The sequence below is a fragment of the Falco peregrinus genome, chromosome 1, assembly GCF_023634155.1.
Source record: "Falco peregrinus isolate bFalPer1 chromosome 1, bFalPer1.pri, whole genome shotgun sequence".
Classification (NCBI taxonomy): domain Eukaryota; kingdom Metazoa; phylum Chordata; class Aves; order Falconiformes; family Falconidae; genus Falco; species Falco peregrinus.
Window position 1 is genome coordinate 38700348 of NC_073721.1, and position 27765 is coordinate 38728112.

General features: G+C 46.8%; 1 protein-coding gene across 16 annotated transcripts in view; it reads left to right on the plus strand.

The window, feature by feature from the left end:
* CAMK2G (calcium/calmodulin dependent protein kinase II gamma) overlaps window positions 1-27765 on the plus strand; it is a 121701-nt gene that overhangs the window by 9625 nt on the left and 84311 nt on the right. Inside the window, exon 1 of one of the 16 annotated variants that reach the window (XM_055797781.1) lies at window positions 20226-20244. The exons of the other annotated variants lie outside the window; for them this stretch is intronic. The gene's annotated coding sequence lies outside the window, so the exon portion shown is untranslated. Of the gene's footprint in view, window positions 1-20225; window positions 20245-27765 lie in introns of those variants that run through there. 16 annotated transcript variants of the gene reach the window in all.

The following is a 27765-nucleotide window of genomic DNA, read 5'->3' on the forward strand; positions in this document are numbered from 1 at the left end:
CAGCTCCCTTGTTTTCTGTTTTAATTTTGAATTTGTTTTGAATGTTCATTTGTCTCTTGTGGATTGGTTACTTTAATCAGTAATTGTATTAATCTATAATGCTTTGATTGAAAATATCCCTTTAGTAATGCTGCTTTACCCTCCTGCTTTCCTCCCAGAGAATATTGCAGGATTCCTGTTGCTCCCACCTGTTAGATGAGCAGACTGGGGAGGATGGTGGTTGGTGCAAGCAGCTAATTACCGATGACTGAGAATAATTCAGAGATGTAAGGAGAGCTGGTTAATGTTGTATCTTGCCTTTTTATGGTGGGGTCAGGAAAGGAGGAGATAACTGTGGCTTTATGCCTGGTGTTGGGATCTGTCTTGCTCTGCTCCTGGCAGTCAGAAGGAGAATTCCCTGTCTCTGAGATGTGAGTAGAGTAAATGTGATGACCTTTCAGAGAATGTGTGTGTGTGCGCGTATAGATGTGATCCTGTACTCTCAGCACTTTCGTGTTATGTTCCTGAGAGCATGAGTTGCATCTCTCTCCAAAGTGGTGACCTGCTGTCCTACTGCTTCAATCCAAAGTTCACATCTTGAGTTAGCTGTCGTCCAGGCACCCGCAGCCCTGGGCTCTCTTGCCTTTCCTATAGCTGGAGTCTGCTCACAGCGGCACTGGGACGAGTCCAGGTTAGTGTCCTCTTCTGAGAAGGGTGCTAGCTAATATTTTCTCTTTGCTAGAAGGTGCAAGTGATTTGGCTGTTAAACACAAGACCCTTTTTCTCTGGGGCAGCAAAGGGAGCATCTCTCTTTGCAGTGTTACTGTTTGTGTGATTGGAGTCCCAAAAATTGAGCCGAGAGCTGTCTCAGGGAAAAGAGTAGGCATTGTGGGAATGAAGACACAGTTAATTTGAAAAAAACCCACAAAACCCCAAAATCAAACCCATGCAAACATATCTCTAAGTAAGAAAGGTGCCTGTGAAGGTGAGCCTGGGAGTGGGCATCGTTCTTTGTAGGCACACTGAGCCGAAGGCTGCGTGGCAGTGAAGGCAGGGAGCCAGCCTGCCTGCTGTGGCAGAGCTGCTGCGGTATCTCTGGGGGCTGTTGCCATGATGACAGTGGCAAACAGGGACTGAAAAATTTACCAGATGCGTGTGAGCCAAAGGATTAAACTTTCTCATAGGAGGGAAGGGAGGGGAGGAGGGCGGGTGATGATGTATTAACGAAGGACAGCATCCTAGTGAGAAATACCAGGCTTGCTCTCCTATAGCCACTGGGGTGGTGGGGTGGAATGCAGACTGGCATTCCTCCTCTAGTCTGAACTCTGAGCAGCACTGCTCTGACAGATTCCCTCTTTGAGGAGGGAGTGAATGCGCCCTGCTTTCGCGGGGTAAATTACCATGATTTGCATTGTTTTGGCAGATGAAATGTAAGAAGTGGAAAAGATGGTCTCGTTCTTTTTTTTTTCAGCCTTTTTTTCTCTTCCCTATACCCACAAATAACTCTAGTTCCCCGTCTTGTGCTTAGAGCTTTCCCTTATCAGAGCTGGTGCAAATAATCAAGTTCCAGTGTTGCCTGCAGGTTTCACGCTATCCAGCATGAAGCTAACCAGCCTGCAGTGGTGTTTCAGTAAAGCAAGGCTGTTTCATTGAAAAATGTCTGATGCAAACCCACGTCAGCACTGTTAGGGCTAGTACTGGTCTTGACCCTGCGTGCTGCTTTTGTCCCTGCTGGTTTCCCTTCCCAGAGCTCGAGCACTGTCCCTGTGTATCAGAGCTGATAGCGTTGTGGGGAAGGCGCAGGTGGTGGGCAGGTAGAGCGTGGGAGAGGTTGGGCATGGTCAGCTTTCCCTCCACCAGAGTCTGAGAGAAGTCCTGCTAGTGCCCTGTGCTGCAGCCTCCGCCGTGGAGGTTGACCGTTGTGAGGACTGGTCCTAGAAGAATTAGTGATCTGCTGTTGGCTGGGGAGCCAAGGAGCTCAGGGGGTCTCTGCCCTCGGTGCCCCAAATCTCAGTGCCCCATAGCTCAAAAGGTGGTACCGCTTGATTGTTTGCAGTAATGCAAGTTATCATGGTAGGTACCTTTTTGCAGGCTGCTTCAGGAAAGACTTAGCTGGTTGTGCCTGGCAAACCTGTGAGCAGCAATACTCACGCTAGCATAAAATGTTTGTCTGCAGACTTGGTTAGATAGAATTGTGGTAATTAAACCCAGTTTCTTTCTATAAGGGCTTCTTCAACTTAAAATATTTATTTATGGAATGAGACATAAATATCTATGGAAATTAATGGTATAGGTTTTTCCCACTGGCCCAAATCCCAGAGGGTTTATTTAAGCCCCTGTGAATACAGGCCATAAGTGAAAACAAGGATGTTAAGGCTTCAAAGCCATGTCCTGAAAGCTTGTGGAAAGGATTCTTTCCTTTTCCTTCCCTCACTTCTCCGCTTCCAGGGACCTGAGTTAGCTGGTGTAGGCTGCAGCTTTTCTAGTAGAGTAACTCAGTATTTGGATGTGCTTTATCTTCTGCTGTTACTGTGTCATCTCAGCTAAGTCAGTTGGTGTAGACTGTGCTAAGTGATAGCCGTGAAGAGAGAGATGTCATTTCTTGACGTTGAAGACATCTCTCCTTTGAAGGAGGAGGAGGAGGTTTTCTCAGTCCCAGAGGAGCAGTGAGAAAAGGAAAAGCAGTGACACAGCCTAAAGTCTGAGGTGAAAAAAGGAGGGAGACGAGCTAGAAACCATTTTTTTGTTTTTCCTTCCGCTGAGCCCTCTTCTTTTACAGGTGGGACTGAACATAAGGTAGCTCAAGAAGGTGAGTTTTATCCCAACTCCTCTCTAGAAGGAGATTATTTCCTGAACCTGTTGCTTTGTTCCAAATCTGCCGTACGTTCCAGAGGGGTCTACATTTGGTGGTCTTGCTTCTGAGCGAGAGGTCTCCTTGTCTGCAGCAGAACGTAGTCAGTGTGTAAAGTTCCCTGCAGCCCTGGAGATGTGCGTGCTGGTCCTGCTGCTGTGCTTGCTGCTGGAGACCTCATGCCATACACCTGACTTAAAATGTGACTTCAGAGGGGATAGTCCAGTGCTTTCTCTGGGACACATTTACTGGATGCACATTTCAAATAGCATGGGTGCCATGGAAGCTTTTGCAAGGAAAACAGCTTGTTAAACCTCTTCTTGTATTGGTCTCCAGTGCCTGTCAAACACACTTAGTATTTCTACTGTAGTGGAGCAGCTGCCATTCTGAAAAAGTCCATGTGTACCTAGGGTTTTTTCTTTTTTTTTTTTTTTTCTTTTCTTTTCCTTTTCTGCCTGCCTACCCCCTTGTGTCAATGCATATATAACATTTCTTGGGTGATGGGCCAAGAAATCACCCTGGGTGGCCGGAGGAAAAAATAGATGTGGAAGAAGGAAGTTGTCTTTAGTGCCCGCTGTAACCCAGAGGGACCTGCTGGAAGGTTTTTCTTGGAGGCTAATAGAGAGTATAGCCTGCCGATGCCAAGAAGGAGTGATTTCTGTTGTTTGCCCAAAGAATTGGTATGCTCTTAAGTTTAATTTTGCCTGCCTCGGGGCCTCTCGATGTAAGCTTGGGGTATCAAATGTCCTCTGTTGAGATTGTGTTGGAGGATTGTGTCAGAGAGATTAGAAGAGCTGAAGTTGCGCAGCTTTATTTTATAACCGGTGCCAGTGCAGAGACAAAGCTCAGTCGTGACGGATGTGCTTCTTCAGTGTAAGTTAAAGTAGTGATTCATAATTCTTGCATTACTTTAAATATTGCTGATTTTTGTACTGCAGGACTGAAAAGTGACTTCCAGCTCTGCCCAGGTTTGTTTGACTTGTATGTCATCTGGCCTAGAATCTGCCAGCTCTGCAGATTAGGATATTGTGTTGAGTCTACTGCTTGTTACGGAGTTGCCCAGATTAAAATTTTCAGTGTTGCCTGATCAGTGCAGAGCAGTGATCCACAGCCTTCTCTGCCTGTCTGAATTGCTCTTGCACTTAATAAGGGATGATGTAGAGAAGTAAAGTGTTGGTCAGCTCATCCTTTGTGTGCAAGCACTCCTACAGCAGCAGACTGGGAGTCGAGCTCTCGTAACACGTTTGTTTGTCTTCTCCAGACAGCAGAGTTCAGCATCAGAGATGTGAAAAAAGAAGAACAAGGTAGCTTGCTTTTTTTGATAACCATTATCAAATATTGCTGACAAGTCCAGGTGACTCTGGCTGCTGCCAGCAGTTTATGTTGCTGCAGAGCTGGTTGCCCAGCTTTAAGGAAGCGCATTATGCCTCGTTAACTTTTTGTGGCTGCATACACTTGGTTTCTCCAGTAGTCCTGAAGCTAAGTTTAAAAAGCGTTCCCTCCCACCGCCTCACAAATGGGCAAGAAGTTTCTTGGCTTTCCTAGGCTTTTCAGCCTGCTCATCTCTCTGATGAAATATAAAATGTTAACTGCTGAATTATTTTCTTACTTGAAAAACACAGCTAAAACTCCTTCCCCACCTTGGAAACAACGCGGGTCTCACAGATGCAGTTATCTTATCTGAAGGGGTTAGGGGGGTCTAGCTTGGGAACAAGAAAACATGCAGCTCGACTGAGCCAGAGGAATTTATATTCTTCCTTCTGCATCTCTGAATTCCTGGATCCTGCATTGCAGTGACTTGGCACTGCTGAGACCTTCCTCCCTGCCACACTGTTACCTTGTCTGCTAACCAGCTGTAGTCCGATATTTATTTAGCTGTTCATCCAAATCCACGGGCACCTGATATGATCAGCTGATGGGGAGAGAAGAAAGGAGCTCGTGTCCAGAAATGAGCTCACTTGATGGGATTTCTCTTTGTTAAGCTGGGCACTTCAGGACCCTCTCTGCATAGCGGAATCAAGACGGGGTCACTGGAGTTCTTGCACAGGTTGCAGTCGCTGTTTGTGTGGCGTAGAGGTTGCTGGTATGGCTGCATCGCCTTCATAGCAGCTCTGTGCCCTACTGTCTCGCTTACTGCATGTCCACTTTAAGAGGGTTCATCTGCAATGCAGCTGTTAGCAGGGAAGTTCTGTAAATCAAGAGGGAGTGAGCACAAGCGAGCCTGGTGTCTGCAGTTGTAGCTGGGTCCTCCCCACAGCACAGGGAAACTTGTTCAGAAAGACTTTTTGCAGGAGGAGGAGGTGAAAGGGATGGCAGCACAGCACTGATGTTAGGAGCCCCTTCCTTTCCGTGCTTGTGTCTGCACCAGCTGCTCAGGAGCTGGAAAAGCTGTAGAAAAGCACAATGGGCAGCAGCCTTGGAACTGGAAAATCCTGTCACACTTTTCCCCTTCACACTCTTCCACAGAACCTAACCAGGTGTTTGCTAGGGCTGATACTGTCAGGATGTCTTTATTGCACCCTCCCTTCTCACACAGGATGTCCTGTTACAATTCGGAGCTTGTGAGCTTCTGCACATGACTCAGAAGTGCACAGAGGCCTCTTGAGTCGCAAGTTTATCACTGTGCCCTCCTCCATTGCATGGGCTGTCAGAGCGACTGCTTGCTGGTGCAAAGGGGTGATGCCAGTGACCGGTGGAGATGCTTGATGGATGCTGTGGTGCCAGGGAGGAAGCCTGCAGGTAGAGTCGGCTGGAGTGTCACAGCTGTGCAGGCTGGGGACTGCTGCTGAGTGCCTTGGTACAAGGAGGAGGAGAGGGGCCGCATGCTGTGGTACCCTCCTGCAAGTGGGGCAGACGCTGTCTGAGGGGGAGCTCTGCAAGGGTTGCAGCCCCTGAAGCACATGTCAGGGAGGCTGGCTGGGGAGCACGTGGCTGAGGGATGGCTGGCTTGCTGTTCTGCTCTCCCCCAGCCCCTCTGCTTCTCCAGTGTGCAGAAGCCCTTTGAAAGGCTGCCTGGGTATCAGCCGTGTCCAGGGGCACTTGCAGGACTGCTTGCTGGTTCCCCAGCCACAAGCTTCAGAAGATATTCTGGTGAAGAAAGTTCTCCTTCTCCGGTTAAGTAGCTGGGAAGCGTGATGCCTTCCCACAGAGATCGCAGGGATATGTGGAGCTCCGTGAGCCAGAGCTGGGGAGGGCTCCAGGACCTTCCTTAAAGGTGACTGCAGCTGGGGAGAGTGCATGCTCCTTTTCGCTCTGGCGCTTAGTAGGCAAGGCTCCTTCCTTCACTGCATTTAAAAGTATTCTCAGCAGACTTGGTTCTGAGTTTCTACTTTGGTGTCTTTATTTCCACTTGGTCAAGCATCTCCTATTGACAGTCATTGGTGATGCAGGAGAGGTTGGTGTATGATTCACCACCTGCTTTGCCTCCTGTTTCCTCTTTGCCTCCTGTTTGCCTGGACATTCGTTGTCCCTTGTAATAATCAAATTGCGCTAACCATGTATAAGCATGTTCCCTCCCCTTTTGCTGGGGGACTGGCTGACTTGTAAGAAGTTATTTTTAGGGTTTGCTTCCTGGGATATTCTACCCGTGGCCAGTTATGGTGATGAAAATGGCACTGAGATGCAGAAAGGACTGTCAACTCATTGCTAGCATGCCTGATTTTTCTGTTGTAAGGGTGTTCATGGGGGACACGTCTCCCTTCCCACTGCATCACCTGTGATTAGGGAGACAGCCACAGTGACTGTGCAGCGTGGCTCCCCATGAAAATCACACCGAGCTTCCAGGGAGATAGATTATGTTGCAACTGAAGAGGCCCGGGGTGGGGGGGAGGGGATCAAAAAAGAAAAGAAAATGAAGAAATCCTTTCTTTGGTTGCACTGGAGTTTGCTTCTACCCTTTTTTGTATGTAGCGATGTCAGTGCTGCAGAACTGCCTGTGGGTGCACGGGGCTGTCCCTAACAGGCAATTTGCTCCTTGTACTGGATGTATTAAGTTGCACTGGGATGCTGCCAAATGCCTGGTCTAGACTAGAGGAGAAGGTGTGTGCTTATTCTTTTTGAACACCTCTCCTGCCCCAGATCTGCAGCTTGCAACACCTGAAAAAGTTGATCTTTATGGCAGCTGTAGCTAGCAGAGCATGAATGTAACGGTCAAGTCACAGAGCCCCGCTGAATGAGGCCGTGGGTTGATGGTACACAGTGTGCGGGTGCTGGTGTTGGCTTAGGGAGCACTTGCCCCTTTCTCTGGAGGTGTCTGTTCCCTTCCCTGTACCACAGCAGGTCTCTTTCCTTTTCTGTCTCATCCCTTGGATCAGGAAGCCAAGCTCGGAAGAACCCTTCAGTAACGAATTATTGAAGTAGTGGGAATGGGAAGGCACTTGGTTTCCAGATGGGCTTCTTGGAGCAGCCATGGAAGTGGTTGCTTGGGTGTAGCTCCGGGAACCAGGATCTCCTGCAGCTGAGACTGAGAAAAGTGCACGTGGAGCGCTGTGTTAGTGCACCAGACTGGTGGTGTGGAGGTAGCTCTTGCGTGCCTGTGTCGCGCTCCTGGAAGAGGGCATGGGGAGCAGAGCCCCCTGACTGGCTTTGGATTGAGATAGTGGGGAGTATTGCCTTGGATTTCAGGGCTGATGCTGTTGGGACCAGGAAGCCAGGCGGCTGCGGCGCAGAGATGGTGGCGGCAGGCTCGAGAGGGTTGGGAGCTGTGCCCATGCAATGCAGAGCTTTGCCAGCTGCCTGATGGGGAGCCTGGTTACAGAAAAATTGGGAGACACTCCTCCTGACTATGTAGCATTTTCAGTTATCTGTGTATGTTTTTAAGTAATCCTTACATTTAAAGTTGCTTTAGTGAGTGGTAGCTTTTCCTCTTAAAATGTCTTCTTGCTGTCTGGCTTCTATATGATACCTAGAAGTACCTGAGCGCTTTGCAGGCACAGGATCAATTTTTTGGACTCTTCAGGAGCTGGAGGCAGCCATGCTGTCTCTTTCTCCCACACCTCGTGTTCCTAATTGCTACATGGACTTACTGGTATGTGGTGCGTTTTGCCCTTTTGTATAGAAGTGTTTTGGCGACTCTGCTGTAGGTGTTACACGTGCATTTTAAGTCTTCTCTCACTGAAATTTCTTGGTAGCCTGCTCTGTATTTACAGCTTGCTCTGCTTAATTTAAAGTTAACCTAGTATCACTAGGGGAACTTGGTCTTAAAATAGATGGTTTGGCCTTTTTTTTTTTTTTAATTATTCTAATCCTCTGAGACTTGGTATTTTTTCTTGTCAGAAGAGCGTGCTTTGACAGAGGTATTATCTCTTTTGGAGAGGAGTCATTCAGCACTTGGGTGCGGAACCATTCATCTGTGCCCTCAAGAAGATTTTCCATTTAGTTTACTTCTCTCACTCTTGTCCCTCAAATACCAAATCAAGGCAGCATTTCCAGCATCCTTCCCTCTCTCAGCTGGTTGGAACAGCTAAAAAATAAGCAATGAATATAGGCTTGCTGTTGCATGGACACAGCCCCCCCCCCCCCCCCCCAGCGTGTGTTGTGCAGTGAAAAATGGTGTTCTGCTGAACGCCAGTATTAGGAGCATGCAGAAATGCTGTGGGTTTTTTTCCCTCCCAAGCTTCCATCATTTCAGTGTAAACATAGATTTCCTCGGTATATTCAAAAGAAATCCAACTGTTTGATGACCAGTGGCTGCACTACCATATAGCATTTTATTCAAAGGCCACGTTGTATAGATGTGTTGTTGGAAAACTGGGAGCTGAATGCAGTAGGTCTGTAGGCTTGGACAGCCCGGACAGTGACGGCAGTCGGGGTTGTATGAGAAGGAGCCTGCATCGCCCCTCCTGCACTGCACAGCCTTAGGGGTTCTGTTCATATGTTGGTAAATGTGGAGTCAATGCCAGGAATGTCTTCCGGGTAGGTTTTTTCCCAAGATTTTGTTAGGCATTTGCCTTGTGCTGTGGAAAGGGATGGGTGTTTAGTCTTGTTCTCGAGGCATTTGATTGCCCCCAACCTCATATCCTCCCAAAGTTTGTTTTCCCCTACCTGAAAGAAGGTCCTTCCGCTGCACTGTGCTCCTCTGCACCACCATAAGAGTGTCCCTGCAGATTTTTTTTAGCCATGCACCTTCGGTCTTGCTTTGTTGTTCCCCACATCACCTATGCAAAGGATCAATAGCTTTCATTAGGCATCCTTTATCCTCCCAGTAATGCTACTGGGCAGGGAAGTATTAGCCCTGTTCTACACTGGGAAGTACTGAGAGAGATGCAAATTTTCAAGTGCTTTCTAGAACACTTGGCAATAAGCCATCACGAGTTAGGAAAAGAGCCCAAGTCATATTCTTTGCTATAACAGTGATAAGAAGAGTGTAGGTAGGAAAAAGATTGTGGGCATTTGGCAGGAAAATAATGTGGGCTAAAACATGTAGTATTAAGAGGAGTTGTAGTCTAGTTTGCTGGTTATAGGAATAAAATTTTGGTGTGTTCCTTGTACAATTTTCCCTCTGATTTGCTTATTGTTTATGGATTACAGCTCTGAAACATGTTATGTTGGGCATGCCTTTGGACTCTGCCTTTCTGTTATTTTTCCCACTGATAAGAGATGGTTTGAAAACTAGATGTAATTACTGTTGATACAGAAGGCTCTTGTACAGATGAGGTGAAACAGCACATGGTTATTTTTTTTGCGTGTGTTTGTGAAAACTAATCAGAAAAAGTAAAGGAGATCACTTAGATAAAAAATCGTTTCTTTGTATCAGTCCTAAGTACAGGGACAGTAGCATCTGCAATGGGTTGCTTTTTGAAGCGGATGGAAGTAATCTGGCATAAATGAAAACTTAAACCTCTAGGATCAGCAATGGTACCCAAGAGTGAAAATAAGAGCAGTCTTATGAGAAGAATTTAGGTAAGTTCTAAAATTGGCTGCATTTCAGGATCTGAGTAAGTAATTGAGTCAATTGTGAAAATTTAGATTATGGGATGCTGTCAGGAAACCATTCCTGCTCCCCACTCGCTGTGTCTCTTTGGCTAACTAATCAGTCTGTTTGTGCAAAGGTTTCCTACCTCCTGGAGAATTTGTAAACACTCACATTAGTGTATGGTTAAGGCATTTGAAGTCTTTCCAAAGGAAGCAGCTGTAGACACACAAGGTGTACTGCTGTAAGCCCTCTTGATCATACGATAATGTCAAACTAATATGAAGTCTTCAAGAGTAGAACATCCTTTGCCACCCAGGGAGGAATAAAATCTTGGATGTGTTTAAGATTACTGTTAGCTCGTCAGAAGGAATAATGAGAAGTTATGGGGCAGAGATGAAGACCTGTCATTAACTGAAAGCTGGTTCAGGGGAGGGAATAAATAATGGGAGGGAGTGACCAGAAAGCTATTCTACACTTAATAGCATGCGTGCTGGGGATACTGCTCTCAAGTAGTGTGATTCAGGTTTTTGTTTAGAAGGCAGTTAGAAACTGCTGTGGAGGTGTTGGAAGGAGCAGCCATATAAGGGGAGGGGGAGTGGAGGGAAAATGAAACTACTAGGGAGAGGTGGAATGTGATTAAGGTTAATCAAAGTGTGCTGTGAAAACTAGTTAGATGTTCTTGTGTGCCCTTTCTGTAATAAGAGACAAATGTGGTTATGCAACGAATTGAAAATTTATCTTTTCAATAATTCATTTCAGACTTGCTGCCTTGAGACAAATATCATAGATTGGAAAAAAGGATGAGAAACTTGTGTGTAATTAAAGTTGGCATATTTAGAGACGAATTCTTTTTAGAAAGTAAAGGGCTTACAGACTGACTTCTTCAGGTTGTTTGTGTTTGGCACTGGGAGATTAATCCCTTCTCCCCTTTGTACAGGATGACTGGAACAGCCCTGAAACATAGATCCATGTCTTTTTTTGGTTTTTTAGACAGTTGTTTTCTCTATAACTTCAGAGAAGAATACAACTTCCCTTTGGAGATACACCCTTTCCTACACTGAAGCAGGAGAGTGGAAGATAGGGGAAGGGGTGGAGGTTTGACTCCAGCGTTGGGAGTGATGCATCCTATAGCTTGATTTATTATTTATTTTTTTTTTAGGAAAAAAACCCCCAACAAACCACTAAGAAAGGACATCCAGCCACTCTCTTTTTGGGTCTGTCTTTTCTGCCATCTGGCTGTCCTAATGTTCTAGCGTGTTACAAGTTTAATTGTTGCTATTCTACCTGAATTAGCAGGTTTCAGCCACTGTTGGTTATGGAATGTGAGAAAAAATGAATTAGCCGTCTGGCAATGAGTGTATATTAAATTTAGGAGCTGACAGTACTGCCCATCATGGCTTGACTTTCTTGGCTTTTGGAAATTGCGTTTGTCTTTGGACTTGAGCTTTGTTTTCTTAACCTTTAGCATGTCAGAATAAGGTGTGATGGTGTTGAAGACTTGTGCTGGTACATGGACCTATGCTAGCACTACTGCATGTAACTTTCTTGGCCTTCAGGTTGCAGAGAATTTTTCTGCTAGTTGGTTGTAGTGGAGTAGGGCAGGGGAGAAGATAGCAAAAGGAAAGCCTCAAGAACCAGCAATGTAGCATCTGATGATGCTGGTTTTAGAAGTTCTGTGTGGTGCAGGTCTACACAAAAGACACTTAGGAAGCATATCCCTTCCACCCCCAGTTTTTACCTCCTATAAGGAGGAATGTTAATACTGTGAAGGAGGATGTGACGCACAGTCCTCCTAGCCTTTGTCTTGTGAACTGCCTGGGATGTGGCATGTGGTTGGAAGTAACTTTTTACACTGAAGCTATAAACGTTGTTCTGCTTTTCTCTGTGGCTGATACACTGGTCACCTCCAAACAAACAGGGTGTCTGTTCCTGACAAGGCGCTCAGGTTGATTTGAGCAATATTTGAATTGAAGGCATGAAGAAGTATGATGTCAAGCCTTCTCCATGGAAAATGGTATTATAAGTTACTAGCCAGTTCAGTGCACAAGTTGTAGGGATGTCAGCTGTGTTGCTAGGTGAAAGCCCTGGTGATCCTGCAGGTTTTGTGGAGCGCAGAAACACTGCAACAAATTGGGTAGGTACTTCTCTGACTCCTAGAGTGGGTTTAACTGTTGCCTGGGCTGACTCTTCTAGAAAGAAGCATGCCAGCTTCCCCTGTGCTCAGCAGCTCTGTAGCTTCATACAAGCAAAATTCTTGTACAGCCTTCTCTTTTAAGCTTCTAAGAACACACAGTTCCAGACTTTGAGCTGAAGTGAGAGTTCATTATCCAGAGTCTGGCTGTTTGAGGGGGGAAAATTAAAAATACATGTATTTGTTCCTTTAAGTTGCTTATGTGCCTGAAATTTAAGGATGTGGTCATGCGTATTTATAAATATATGATGTGATCACTAACCCCAAAAAGCTCTGAAATTTTTTCTTAAGTAAAGAAGAGGAGGTGAGTTGTTTTTTTGGGCTTTTTTTTGTGATGTTGCCCGCCCGCCCCGCCCCCCCCCCCCCCCCCCCAAGTTGCTGTGTTTTAAAATGAAATGTTGTTCATTTTTAAGTCATGAGGTACACCTTAATTGCAAACTGGAGATCTTTAAAGCCATTCTTCTCTTAACTGTCAATTCATTTGGAGTAACTGTGAACCCAAATGAAGGGCAAATAGTACTTGGTTTTGAATTATTGGTGTTTATGGAAAGGCAAACTGTTTCCTTCCCTCCTGCCCTTGCCACAATAAGGGCATTGCTTTTGTGCAATGTAAACTGCATTTAGTAATGGTCTTGTGCTTAAGAGCTTCTAGTTAATGAGACCTATTAACAATAATGAAAAATGGCGTCCTTAAAGTGCAGACCTAGTCAGAAAAATGATTCTCCAAGAATGACTGGATGGCTGTGTACTCTTTCTTGGCTTATTTAATTTAGGGGGTGGGGGAGGAGCACAGTCTTGGCTGCAAAACTAATTATTCTCCTACAAATGTGCCCATGATCTGCATTTCCCACTGGGAATTTGCAGGGCTGGGGCTTCTTGTGCTAAAGAGCTTCCCAGACCGAACGTAGCTGAGACTGGCGTAGGCTTGACTTTGCTTTCCCAAGCCTCAGCGGGAGTAGTAGTAGTGAAACCCAGCTTTTTGTCTGCTGAAATGAACACATCTGAGTCAGCAACACAGAGCACTTGCATGGAGTAGAGAAGTGATGTTTTTACATAATTATTCATCTGGTTATGTTTATGTTTTAGTGTGTTGCCACCTCCGCGTCATGTGCTGTTTTAGTTGGGAAGAATATGCATTGCTTTTCACTATGTGAACAATTCTGCTTAGGGAGAGAGGAGGATTGGCAATGACTACATTGGATTTGAAATACCAAAAAACCCCCACATTCCTGCTTAGGAGCTGGCACGAGAAGACTGCATGGATGATGTCTGTTCATATGAATAAATAGTAAGGCATTACAGGGAAAGTCTAGAGAAGTGAAAGCTCCCGTTATCTCTACCTAGTGTCCTCCCACTCGATACTGTACCCACACGTCCATTCTGATAATTTCCTTTTGAGATAGGACGGCCTGTCATGCCACTCTGCAGACTTGGAAGAGCTTCCCCTAATACAGGACCAGCTCTTCCATCTTCATTGAAAAGGATTTTCCGGGTATTCTCTTATTTTTCTGTGTGTACTAAGTTCGTAAGAATTACAGCTTTCTGTGGTCATAGGTTCTGTATACTGGGAGAACTTCCATGCTGTGGGACAAAGCGGGCAGGTCTTAGGACAGAGGGGAGATTTTCACATAAAGGGGATGTTCTTCTTCCATTCTTGAGGGCATCATTGATTGCTGGAGACAGACTTGATTTCTTGGTTCTGTACCCTGGCTGCCAAATAAAACTAATGGTACCAGACCATTTAGGATTTTAATTGGACTTCATCTTCTAATAAAGCAACCTCCTATTAACTGGTGTCTGTGGCAGGATCATGTTCTTGAAGCTTAGTGGTCCTTAGGTGGCTAGCTAGTGGCTAGTTCAGTGGTGATTCCTCTGTCCCTAGTTCTGGTGCTAAGCTGAAGGATGTCGTGTCTGTTCTCAAAACGAGCCGTTATGTGCTATAACAAAAGCATTTCTGACCACCGTGCCCTAGCCTCTAGCAGTTGCATCTTCTGTGTGGAGCTGGAGGGGCTTTGGGGGGGCTCATGCAATTTTCAGTATGCATTATGTAGCTACATGTCAGCCCTTCGTGGAAGAGGGAGGTTGGGGTGTTTGCCACCGAGCACTCCAGCCCTACTGTAGGGACTGTTGAGCCATTTGTGGGAGAGACTCAACTGCTTGGAAAAAAAAGCCAGACTTCTGAAGCTTTTTACCTACAGAAGTTGGAAACTGGTGGGTGCCTAGGGCATGCAGGAGCGCTGGCTGGCGGCTCGGGTTAAAACGGAGCTGAGAAAGATGCTGCGTGGCGAGCTGCTGCATCCCCGGTGGAGCTTGGAGCTGTAGCCGCAGGCAGCATGCCGGCGTGCGCAGGAGCAAGTGGGGGGCTGGTGGGGGGGCTGGTGGGGCTGCCCAGGGCGCTGCTCTGTAGGTGGGAGGAGAACTGTGCTCTCGGTGCAAACGTTTTGTGCCCTGATGGCCAGAAACACTGAACGGTGCCAGGTTTGCATGCATACGGCTTGGCCAGGTTTTTCTTTTCCAGGTCTTGCTCCCCTGCTGTACGTTGCCACAGGGCCAAGATTTGTGAGTTTGACCCAGAATTGCAAGGATATTTGCAAGCCTGTGCTCTGTTTTCTTAGAATGTAGTGTTTGAAAAGATTGGATTTCTTTACTGAAAAAGCCAAACTGAGAAGGTTCCTCTATGCTTTTAATATGTTCTCGTATGGGGTTAACAAAGGGAAGGGAAAAAGCAATTGCAAAGCTGAACACCACAGTGTGAGCTTGTGCTAAAACTTGGACTTTATAATTGCCACTGGCTGTCCTTAGCTTGTCTGTTTTAGAGGTGGAAGCGCTGAGCACCAGGGGTTCTGCTGGGCATGAATTATCTTGGCATACCCAGTATTACTGAAATCAAATTTTTGGGTGTTCCTTGGAATAAGACATTTAATCTTTTGTTCTGTAATCACATCTATGATGTGGTGTCACTACCAATCTGCATGGACAATGTTATTTCTGCTATTTTGTTAAACTTCAGGTATTTTGTAACACTTTTTTTTTTTTTTTTTTTTGGAACAGAAGTGAAGTATTAGCATTTTTTCTTTGTTTGCTTGTTTGATTTTGGTTTTGGTTTTAAATGTGTTATGCCTACTGGGTCTATATAAATGTTTTTCCTCTATCTCTTCATCAGCTTGGTCATTCAGTGCTGCAGCCCAGAGTTTTATTACTTGTGCTACTGGGTTAACTGGTGGCTGGCAGAGAAGGAAAGCTTTCACATCTCTGAGTCCTTCACTAAAAGATAATGTCCTTTGCAGCAGCTGCCACTTCATCTCCTCCTCTCTTCCCATGGCTTTTGAAAAGTGTACAGAAGAGCATGGGAAGACAAGGCACAGTTTGTCATAATCTGCCATCTCTTTCAAGATGGTCTGGAATGTCTTTTGCCTGGAGTGGGTCAGTATAATGGGCAGGGTGCCACTTCAAGATGCATTTCAAGTTTGGATATCAGCGCTTGGTTTGTAAGCAGCTGGTGTTGAAGAGGAGGTGCCGTTCATAGGGCAAAGTGCCCTTTATTAGAAGTGCCTATAGCGAATGGGTATCTCTGAGGCAATATTGCCCCTTTCCTTAAAAAGAGGGTAAAAGATGGTGAGCTATCTGTTGTCTGATCTTTCCTTACTCAGCTTGTATGATGATAAGCAAGTCATTGCATTCAGGTGTGTGTTCAGTTTTGGTATTAAATTCAGACAGAAAACCCAATACCCCCCTCTTCTCTAGCTGAAGTCTCATCAAAGGAAACGTGGTTGTGGGGCAGGCAGCATCTATGGAAAAGCAGAGAGTCATGTTGAGCCTCAGTCTTTCAAAATGAAGACTATTTTAAATCTCAGATTTTGTTTCTGCAAAATTATGTGTTCTCCTTTTATTGTTGGTGCTATTAGGCTAAATTAAATGCTGTTTAAAGCACCTGAAAATCCAGTGCTGTAAGGTGTTGTAGGAAACGCTGGGTGTTCTTTTTGCAGCCAGTACAAACAATCTGGATCTGTGTTTTATTTTAATTGCTTTTCTTGATGCATAGTCATGACCTGTCTATATGTTAACTCATATTTTCTGTGTGATAAATGGAGACTTTAACAATTTAGGTCCTGAGTGGCAGGAACTTTCCTATAACATACACGTGAAATATTTGCTAATAAGCTGTCACGTTCTGGGTTGCTCCAGTCTCTTCAGAGGCGTACAATTAGAGATGGTCTCCTGATGCCCTTGGAGCTTTACTAAGCAGAATCTTATGAACTAAACCAGGAGCAAATATTTTATCTTGGTAAAAAGATTGCATATGCTGAAGGATCTCAAAGTACATCCCAAGCTAACTAACGGGACCACTGTATTACAGTCATGGGCTGGGGAATCACAGAACAAGGCTGCATCTCACATTGGAACTGAACCTGATTGATCCTATTGACTAACTCAGACATGGTGAAGACAGTCAACATGTTGGCAATATGATGCTTCAGTGTGAAATCGGAAGAAATAATAAAGCTGCCTTTTGGTGGCGGTTACAGCTCTTGTAAAAGTGTGAGGAACAAAAGGAAGCAGACAGGTTTGACTTGCACTGGTGAGCACAGGAAAATGCAGAACAAATACCTGTGGTCTGTACTGTATTTCTTCCCAAATATGACCCATTATTTCTCTTGTCCAAATTATGTTACTGGGAGCATCTAATCACCATAGAGCTACAAACTGATTTTGGCCAGCAGTTAAGACTCAAGGATGCCTCTTGCTATCATGAAGGCAACCAAAAGTCCATGAGGAGGACAGCCTTTTGTCAGAATAGCTGCCTTGGACAGGGCAAAATATGTTTAAACTTGGCAGGAGACAGAGAATACTGGAAAAGCACCTTGGAGCTGCAGACGTTTGGTTTTCTGAGTTACGCTGCTCTCTTCCTCCTTGGGCTTCCAAGAGCGAGCTGTCCCAGGTCCTTCTACGTGGGAAACCTGCTTGCTTGATAAACAAAACAAACTCCTCAAAATCCCCTCTTTTCCTGGTAATCTGGGTGTTTTCCCTCTCTGGACTGAATGCTTATCTTGTCTTCCCTGTGCTGCAGATCTGAGAGGCCAAGGCGGGTTTATCTTGGCCCGCAGCAGCGCAGGCTGGCGCTGCCGGGCTCTTCCTTCTGAAGCTCCTTCCTCCCATACCTGCCATGGCAATGTGCAGCTGCTTCCCCCAAACATGTCTTCAATTTTTGTTGTTCCTCTGATGCCACTTTGTGATTTTTCTCTTAGAGTGTGGAGTTCTGTGTAGGCTGTAATAAAAACAGTTTCTCCTGTAAGCAATCAGTGATGTGCTTTTCTAGAAATGGTGGCTAAGTTATTTTCCCTTTAAAGCTTCCATTTCTTTTAGTCACTGAGTGAAGAGTCCTATCGTTCTAATACTTGAATAATTCTCAATGTGTGGTCTCCATTCTGTCCTTGTAGGACAAACTGGGAGCTTTCACAGACTCGTTTTAACTTCAGAGCATGTAAATTCTTCGGTGCTCTGGCCTGCCAGTTCCTGACCAGCCGGAGCTAGGGAGATAATTGCTCTGTACGCTCGCAGACGCAGGAGGAGGTGCTGCTCCTTGGGTTCTCCAGTATATTGAATGGATGGGAGCTAAGTGTACATTTGGGAGTCGGTACACTCCAGTTTTGATGTCCCTGTTGGAGAGCAGTAGACAATCTGACAGGTTTCGAATGCTCTCTGTTCTCGGTGGTGTGGTCCTTGGTTCTGACGGTAAGGAGCCAACTGCATAATTGCTCCTTGGGAAATCAGTGTGTTTCACTAGCTGCTGAACAACCCATCTCTAAAGTGGTGCTGTCTCAATAGCAATGTCATGTTTGCCTTGCTGTATCCCGGATCTCATGTGATATCCTGGAATTACATGACTGGGCTTTTGGTTTCTCTTGTAAGTGCAGGTTCTAGGGATCCACAAATCCTGGCTGTGCTGCTGACTCCTGGTGTTTTTCAAGTAAATTCCTTTATTCTCACTCTACTTTTTTGATCTGCAAAACTGAGGATTTTTCTTCAGTATGTGATGAGAGGATAGTAAAGATTGATCTTAATTCTGTACTTTCAAAAATGATGACCTCTTACATGAGTGCCAGGAGTTATGAAGGGAGAATATTGAGGGAGCTCTGAAGAATGGTTTTCTCTTACAATGGATCAGAAATTAGGAGTAGGCTAAGTCAGTCGGAATGCTAGAATATCATGTGGTCTGACATAAACCACTTGTGGGCACTAATTTTTGGAGTATCATAGCAAAGGACAGTGGAATTGTACCCCATAGCTTCACGAACATTCACAGCCAGCGTGAGCCGTGTGCTGCTGCTGCTGCAAGAGGCAGCCTTTCTTCTGATGGTTTGTTCCCTCCTTGCACCAGCACAAATTCTTTATATAGTTACATGGTGAACCAGGTTAATGATGGATCAGTTCAGCTATCCAGTTCAGTGCGCTGCTGCACGAATGCTTGTGCCAGCATCAGAAGCAAAGAGGATGCAGGGCCACTAGGAAACAGGCAGGGAAAGGATGGGACTGCAGCGACTGCCAGCGTTACAGCAAAGGGACCTCCTGTACCTGCTGTTGGACAAATCTGCACTGCAAACAGTGCCAGAAGAGTGATCTTTCCCCCCCTTTCCCCCCCCTTTCCCCCCCCTTTCCCCCCCCTTTCCCCCCCCTTTCCCCCCCCTTTCCCCCCCCTTTCCCCCCCCTTTCCCCCCCCTTTCCCCCCCCTTTCCCCCCCCTTTCCCCCCCCTTTCCCCCCCCTTTCCCCCCCCCTTTCCCCCCCCTTTCCCCCCCCTTTCCCCCCCCTTTCCCCCCCTTTCCCCCCCCTTTCCCCCCCCTTTCCCCCCCCTTTCCCCCCCCTTTCCCCCCCCTTTCCCCCCCCTTTCCCCCCCCTTTCCCCCCCCTTTCCCCCCCCTTTCCCCCCCCTTTCCCCCCCTTTCCCCCCCCTTTCCCCCCCCTTTCCCCCCCCTTTCCCCCCCCTTTCCCCCCCCTTTCCCCCCCCTTTCCCCCCCCTTTCCCCCCCCTTTCCCCCCCCTTTCCCCCCCCCTTTCCCCCCCTTTTTTTTTTTTCCCCCTCCTGGAGATACTCTAAAAAATTTGGCTTTACCTTAGCTGTGGCCTTCCAGGGAACACGAGGGGAGTCAGTGCTATAGTGGGACCTTTAGCTCATACAGCTGTACCACTGGTATCCTCCGTTCCAGTAGCTTAGCTGAGGAATTGGAGATGCCACTGCACCTCTATACAGCTGAAGTACTAAAATACCATCTGAAGGGTCTATGGGATTTTTGGAGGAAGTGGGAGGTTCTACAGGCTAAATGGTGTCTTGCTGTGGTGCTAGCTTTGTTGGTGTGTGCTTGTCCTCGCTGAGCGAACTCTTCTCATGCAACACGCAGGAATTGCTATGCCTGTGAAATGTGTTTACTGGTAGATGTGATCTGGACCGAAACAAAGACCAGCAGTGGTTGGCATCGCCTCTTGTGGGGAATTTTAATGTTCTGAAAGTGTGGACGTGATCAGATGGCATTATCTGTCACTTCAAGCCTCGGTTTCACTCTGAGATGCAGGTACAGAACCCAAAATTTGGGTCTGAGATTGGTCTGATTTATCTATATAAAGCCACTGCACAGTTGAAGAGAATGTTGCACAGTCTCAGGATCACTTTAATGAAGAGATCTCTACGCAGGGTCTCCCTTGGCTCTTTGGGAAGTCATTTCCTACAAGCTGAGAGCCAGGCTCCAGGAGTGGGAGCAGGTTTCGCTGTGATCCCTCGCAGTGTCATTGCCCACACGGTGAGTCACTGGTAATGCCTGAGTTCTTATTTTTAGTCCTGTTGCTGCCATCAGGCTGAAACCATTGGCCGGTAAGAGCCTTAAGCGAGGAGATAAACATGTTAATCTCCCTAGGCCTTCCCCCTCATCTGCTGCCTCTGTGCCTTTGTGCATCGTAAGATATAGCTTTTCCTGGACCGTCAGACAGAATGATGTCCCCTCCGTACCCTGGTGGGATGTCATTCAAACCTTTTTGCTATCAAGCACCAGAGCTGGGAGGAATGCCCTCCATACATGTGGGTTTACACATGCAGGCGGACCAGCGTGCGTTGTCTGTGACAAAAGTAAGCTGGGCAGGCTGTTAACTTTCTACCCTGGTATGTATGCCGTCAAGCACTTCTCAGGGAATATATCCAGTCTTTCTTCAGCTCTTATCACCACACTGCCTTTCCCTCCCTTCCCTCTGGAAGATTCCTGGAACAAACTAACAGGGTTATTCTATATAAGCTCTCTGTAGCGACTGAGAAAATCAGCCCCCGTGGGTGAGTTTTTAAAGGCTCCTGTTCAATTCCTGGGTAAGGTCGCTGGTCCCTCTCAGTGACACTGTAGGTCTCTATAATCTTGCGCGTTTCTTAGGCTTCCTTCTTAACTTGCTTTCCTGACGTGCTGAGGTAGTGGGTGTGGGAGTACTGGCCAGTGGTGCTTTCCCAGTAGTGGGCTGGTGGTGGTGCAGACCGAATCAGGTGGTTTCTTCTGCCCCTTCCTTCTTGAGCCCTCTTTCCCAGGCAGCTCTGATCCTGCAAAATGAACTAGTTGGCCCATCCCAGGGTTCCAGCTTGTTGTGTTCTGTGCTTTTTCTGTTAGCATGTGTGTCTCCAACTTCAGGGTGTCTTCTTCACAGATTTACATTATGAGAATTTTAAGGGAAGAAAGGTGTGTGTTCCACTGTTTGTTACTTTTGTTAACAGGGTAGATAACTTTTTTAAATAATGTATTTTGAGGGGTTTGCTTGTGGAAGAGAAATGACAGAAAATCAACCGATGGGGGCTTGCTTTTCTTCCAGCAGCAGTACGCCTGAGCCCTTGTGGACCTTGTTCTTTCAGAAGTACCAAAACACACATCCAAAGCTGGTAGCGCTCTGTGATTATGCCTGATCTGCTTCTCAGTTTCCTTGGTCCAGTGGACTCAGGTAGCCAGCCATAGCTCGTAATTGGAGTAAGGCTCAGACTCCAGAGCTCCTGGCAGTGTGCTGGTGGTACAGCAAGCACATCCTTAACTCGTTGGAGTTCAGTCCCATTGATTATGGCTCAGCTACTGTCATTCTTCTGATCTTCTTGGTCCAAAGCCTCTTCCAGTTCTGTGCCTTCACTTTTATTCCCTTATGTGTTCTTTGAGGGTGGCCCGATCTTTAAAAAACATCAGAGACAGATTTTTGGAAACCACTTTTCTTTCTGATAGGTACCATTTGGAGGGGAAAGGATGAAGTCCTGGGTGTTTGAGGCCGCCTGTTTTTCTTGGCAATCTCTTCTCTGGTACAATTTGAAAGTGCTTCTGACTGTCAGATCTGGGAGAACATTAACCCGACCTAGGGATAGCATGCTCAAGTGGAGAGTTGGGATGTAAGTTGAAGAAAGTAACTACCAGTTTTGTCCCATCTGCTGGGTGATAGGATGCAAAAAGGGCAGCTGAAATGGGTGACCATGTTTTTGAATGCGGAGGTAGTACTGCCATCAAGCTGAGGTGGGGGACCAGCCCCGTGGGAATAAGTTAGTCCTGTGTGTGATGGAATTTACTTGGATATTCCCTTGGAGGCTCTAAAACCTATGCAGAGGTGGCTCATGTTTGTTTCCTCCCCTGTAGTGCTAGTTTTGAAGTGCAGAGCTAGTAGAGAGCAGGGCACCTGTGGCTGCCGGTAGCTTGTGCTCGGAGACCACTGTAATGGGAGCTACGGTGTGTGTATTTGTAAATCTGTGCACCCACGGAACTGGAGACGGGGACCTGACGCAGCTTGCTCATTGCACTGAAGATGGAATTGGATGTGGGCAGTGCAGTTGCGAGATACGAAGTGTAATCACTTCACCCACATGTGCTGTGAGTTCCTGGAGCTGCTCTTCATGTGTTTTTCCCTTTTGATACATCTTTCTACTAATTACTGTTGTTATTACCACGACTACTATTACTACTGTAGAACTTGTCTCTGGATGTGTTCCGTGTTTGAGTGGAAAAGCATGCAGGACTGGACAAACAAGGCATAATTAGAAATCTCTCACCTTGTGTCTGTACTTTTCCCCGTTTTCTGTCAGTTCCTTTTATCCCGCTTCTCCTGGTCTGTATACGAGTACTGAGTAGCTGAAGCTGATGGAGGGAGAGCTAGGTCTCTCTGCTGGCAGTGTAGCAGAAGGTGTGATTGCAGCGTTAAGGACATACTTCACTGACTTTATTCTCAGTACTGTAGAGATAATAGCACTGAAGTCACAGTGATGTGGATTTCAGTGGGGGCTAGCGACTTAGGCACATATGTAGGTCCCCAGCAGGCCCATATAATTTGCATTAAAGTCCATGAATCCCGCTATTACTACTCCTGCTAGCGAATATAGCGCTAACGTGGGTATGTCTATTCATGCTGCGATTAAACCTTTGATTGCAGAGAAGACATCTCCATAAAGCTTTGAGGCTCTTTTGCAAGGACAGAAGGTGCCCAGCAGGAACAATATCAGAAGCTGGGTGTCTGTCTCCTGCTTGTGAGTGCCAGCTCGGGAGGAAATTGTTATGCAGTTTGCTTATCGCTTCGATTTTACTCCAGCTCTCGCTCTGCTGCTACACTATTAAAGCAAAGGTCTTGGCTTCCCAGCGAACAGCTGCTTATGGTATCCCCTTGCACCGGGTCTCGTTCACTAAAGCCCAGCCTCCTGGAACTTTTCCAACCCCTGACCCTATGGAGAAAAACCTGTGTGACCACTTGAGTCTTTGCAGGCAGCAGCTTTTCTACAGTGCTGGATTCGTCATCTTCAGATCCTAGCGAAGTGTGATTTCTGTCCCCTCTCTGGGTCGAGGTGAGGAGGCAGGTGGGTGAAAGATGCTGGTGAGAGGCATGCATCTGTCTGCTCAGGGCAGAGCAGCAAACAGAGGGCAGTGGAAATCCTGGGATTTTGATAGCTTATGTCTGTGCTAACTGTGGTGTGTTAGGGATGCTGGTGTTTTTAATGCTCTGGAGGTCAAGAAAGTTAGTGCTTTGCTGTGCATGGGGAAATACAGTGACTTTCGTAATACTGGAATGTGAAAAAGGGATCTAAAAACTAGGAAAGTGGCCAAAAAGCCTAGTAACCCCCCATGTGTGCTGCAGCATGCTGTGCTTTGCCTCTCCACACACCTTTCCTGCCAAGGGAATGGAAATGCAGCTGTGGCAGGTGCGCTCCTAACTATGGCTGCACACCCTGGAAAATTCTGGGAGCTGTTAGCTACGTTGGTTTGTAAGTCCTAGCAGCTGAATTTTGGTTTGTCTTTGGGATTTTGGTTTGAAGAGGCCTTGATTATTTTCTTTTTCTGAAGCTTCAGAGAAAACTGTTCTTGGGAAAGTGACTCTGCTCTGCCCTGTGGATGTGTCAGCCCTGCAGCTCCCCAGGGCAGATGCCTGGAGTGCTGCAGAAGGTAGGGAACAACTGTGAGGATGGCAGGGCTGAGCTGGAGACCACCTTTGGGCTGATCTTTGGAATCAGTGTTAACATTGACCTGTTAACAGAGACCTGCTGCTTCCCTGTATGTTCTGGGTGATGGTGGACAGGTTTTAACAGCTGCATTTTGCTGGTCTTATGAGCCTCTCATAAGGCTCACCAGCAGTGCTGGCTGTGATCATTGCAGCGATGGCCACACATAAGTTACCCTCTCATCCTGGCCAGAGACCTTCCCATGCCACCTGGTCCTGTGTCTGCTGTATGCTTCCTCCAGTTTGCTTGAGCAAGTTTCAGAGTCTTTCGTCCTGTTCACCTGGAACCTCCCCAGCTGTAGATCTCTCAAGCGGTTGTTCTGAATCATAAGGGTGTTTGTTCCCTTGCTCTGCACATCACCGTGGATTTATTCTAGGCTGCTCTGAGCATCTCGGGCTCTCTGAAGCTGGGTGTTGGACAGTGAAGGTAGTTGATCCTTGCTGGTTAGGGTGCAACTTCCCTGTGTCCATTGTGTGGTCAAGCCATGACTGTGCAAATCCTTGCTGACCTGTTCTGGAGGACTTGTGCAGCCTCTCTGGATTGGACAGAGACTTGCACCCAGAGGCAGAGAACAGCTTATATGCAAACCTTCAGCCACCTTCTGTTTCTCCTTTGCAGTAGCCTCAGCTCCATTTGAACTGCTGCTTCTGCTGGGTGCACAAGTGAAATTGTGTCCCTCATGGTGCGGTTCCCTCTCCCCCAGGCACACATCCACAGCTGCGCTACACTGTCCCCGTTGTGGATCTCCTCTCTGAGCATTCAGTTTTCCAGTGTTCCTGCTGCCCCTCAGTCAGATACAGCTCTGGGTGTGCTGCCTGTGTTGTCCTTCTCCTTTTCAGTCATGGTTTACAACTACCATGTTGTGCTCTGGACCTTGCTTCCCACTCATGCAGGGAGGGTGGTCGTTCCTGTCTCTGTGTAGCAGATGAGAATTACCACCCAGCTTCTGAATGAGGCTGCAGTCAGAAGGGAGTTAGCCTCTGACGTACGGATGATGGGATGGTGAATGCACATCGGTGGTGGCACGTGGGCATAGGTTAAGAAGGTCAGGATAGCAAAGCAACATCTGCGTAATCCCTTTGCTATTTTGTGTGAAGATGAATGAGTGGCTGGGCAGGGGGAGGAGGCAGCAAAACCACTGTTAGCAGGGCAGACGTGAGTGTGGTTATAGGTTTGATTTTGGTTTATTTTTATAACAGAAATGAATAGATTTGTAGGACAGTAGCAGTAAAACATGCACTAAGCTGGCAGCCCTCTTCTCAGTGGTTCGAGAACTTCCCAGAATTTCTCAGATGAACTGGAGGCAGATTCCCCACAGCTCAGAAGCTCTTGAAGAGTTGATAACAGCTCAGCATTTGAAGGGACAGCGTATTTATTCTGTGACAAGTCTTGCATTCCCCAGCCTTCCCGACTCTCCAGCTCCCAAGCACTTGAACCTCTCTGCAGGTGCCGGCAGAAACACAGCCCCTGCCTTTCCTTGGTGCGCCCTCCGCACCGAGCGGCGGGTCCTGCTGGCCGCAGCCTTTTGCGATGGCCATAGCCAGCACACTGGGAGGAGGCGTGCGGGAAGGGACCATTCCTGTCTGCCCGCTGGGGATGAGAGTGCTCGGAGAGCTGGGGCGTGCACAGAAGCTGTGCAGAAGTACATTGTAGTCCAGACACTTCAAACTGCCCTGGCTAGGGTAGGGTCTCTGCGAATTTTAGGCTTTCTGCAGCCTGCTGTGACTTTAGGAAGGAAAAGAGGAGCGTCTGTCTTTGCAATACATCTGAATTGCTTGCCTTGCACTCTTATTTTCCTTTGTGGATGAGCTTTCATGTGAGCAGTGACAGCTACGAGAGAAGCTGCAGCCTCAGTATTTTGTGTCTTCCTCCCACCAGAGCTGGCGGTGCTGTTTTGATGTGTGTTAAATAAACCGAGCCCCGAGAGGCAGTGTAGGGCAATACTAATCGGAAGGATCTGTTTTCCACCTGAGTCTTCCTGTCGGTATCTGTCAGAGAGCAGAAGGCAGTGCCTGGGTGGAGGGATGCGGGGACCTCGCACATCAGGAGCGCTTTCTGGGATGAAGTGTGCAGTGGCCATGCTTTCGGGCATGGAGGCCTTGTCTCCTGTGGAAGCCAAGACAGCCCTCCTCTGCTCCCCCTGGAACAAAACCACTGGATGACTAATGCACTCTTTGTAAATACAACTTATCCTATCAGTGACTAATGAAGGCGCTCCCCCTTCCCCTCCTGCCTCGCTAAAATAAAAGCGGTTGCTCAGAGCAAGGCTGCTGATGGGATCTCTTGTTTTATTTCACTCTTATCAGTGGTGTAGCAGGGGCTGCAGGGCTTTTACAAAAGGCAGCTTATTGCCCCTTTTCTTTATGTGAAACTTAATTCCAGATGGTAATTTGTGTATTCATTTTTGTTAGGGTCACGGCATGCTCTTAAGGTCATCTTCTGTTCCATATGCTGATCTTTGCTTCTCATACTGGAACCTGTGTCATGTCCACAACGCAGGAGAATCAAACCTTGCTTTAACTTTTTTGATAAAAACCTTTGACAGTGTGCTGTTAGTCCTGGATGTTTGGACAGTGCTCAGATGCTTGTTCCTGATTGTGCCTCTGGTCCTTGTGAAGGGACATCCCATTTTTGTCTTGGCACTCTACCAACAGGCAGCTACCAGCCTGCAGGTTAGAAAGCTTGTGGGCTCACTAAAAGCTCTTGAAGAAGGCTTATTGTTCTAGTGCCACACTGTCTGGCCCTTGCAGATACACACAGTATGCTGGCAAGCTACGCAGAAGAAGGAGAAACAATATTCACCAAGATGTGTACAGAGATACTACTCATATGTTTGGTAAGTGTGTTGTTAAAAAGTAGGACTTGTAATTCAACAGAAATCTTAGTTTTAGGTAGAAATTGTGGATCAAATAAAAGAATTGTAACACAGAAGTTCTCTGAACCCTGCTCTGTGAATTGTTTCTGTGGTCCCAAAGGTTATTCATCATCAGAGAGAGATCCATAAGGGACTTGACGAGAATGTTCTCAAGTGCTGTCTTGGATTTGGCAAGCAGATTCCATAAAAGCCTGTCTGAGCTTGTCACATTGACCTTTCGGAAAAGAAATCTAGAAACCGCTTACAAGTTTGGTCAGTTTGTTTTGCACCTCAAACACACTGCTATTAGGAAGGCAGCAAGGACAGGAAAGGGTGTCTTACTGCCATCAAAGACTGTCCTTCCAGCTCTGCCTTGTGCACCTCCTGGAGGGAGCAAAGGAGAGCAGTGCTGGAGGAGACCATGTGGTTCTTTGGAGGATGCCATCAAGTACATCTTCCTCCCTCCCTCCCTGTGCAAACCAGCCTCTGTTGCATTCATCTGGCGTTTTTGTGGCTGCTAGAGCAGTAGTTTACATGTCACTGCAATGTTACAAAAGAGAATTTTCAAGAAACTGTCTTTTTCTTTAATTTTTAATATTTTTTTTTTAGTCTTTTGGCAGGAGGGTGCCTTGGTTTTTCTCTCTCTCTCTCCTTCTGCAGCTCCCATCCTGCCAGATCACGACCTGTTCTCTTTGGTTGCTCTCCTTGCCTGTCCTGATATGTCACTAGGTCTTCACTGCAGCCTTTCCCCACCCCCTCTTTTATATCCAGCTTCGAGCTGTCCTCAGTTGCTGCTCCTGTGGCAGGGTGCTGCTGGCTTTTGCCTACACTGCACTCGCAGGTCCCCTGGGTGCCCGCAGAAGCGGAGACAGCCGAATGCCATGTGTCTGCCTGACTTCCACAAGTCATAAGCAGTGACCCTCAGCTGTCTTTCGGGTACCTTCCCAACTTTTCAGTTGGTTGTTTATGTTTCAAAATGAAAAAATGTTTTCTTTAAAAACACAGATCTCTTCAGTTAAAATGTGGAGTAAGGAAGAAGTCCACAAGTATGGTGAGATGGTGGGAGTGTAAGGGATGGAACTTGGACTTCAAAAGCAAGAAATCTGTGCTGGAATTGGACATTAAATCAAACTCTGGTCACTAAAAGGAAACACATTTGCTGTTTAAAACCTAGCATAATTGCTAGCAATGGAACAGTATCAGGCTGTTCCTCCTAAAAAATGTTTCTTTCCCTGAAGAACAGGGACTCCCACTCTTTCACACAGGCTCAACTATCCTAGCGACTTCCAGAGACCTTTTGTCTCCTGAGTTGCTGGGATCCCTGACAGCTAAGGGAGGAATCTTTTGCCCCAGGTCCCAGGCTTTGGCTAAAGAATTGCCACTCAGATATGACAAAGGGTGATCGATTGCACAAGCAGGACCTGAGCCAGTTGATGTAAATTTTCCTCTAGCACAGATGTATAAACACAGGAGCACGTGACTTGTGTTCGGTGCTCAAGAGCCAG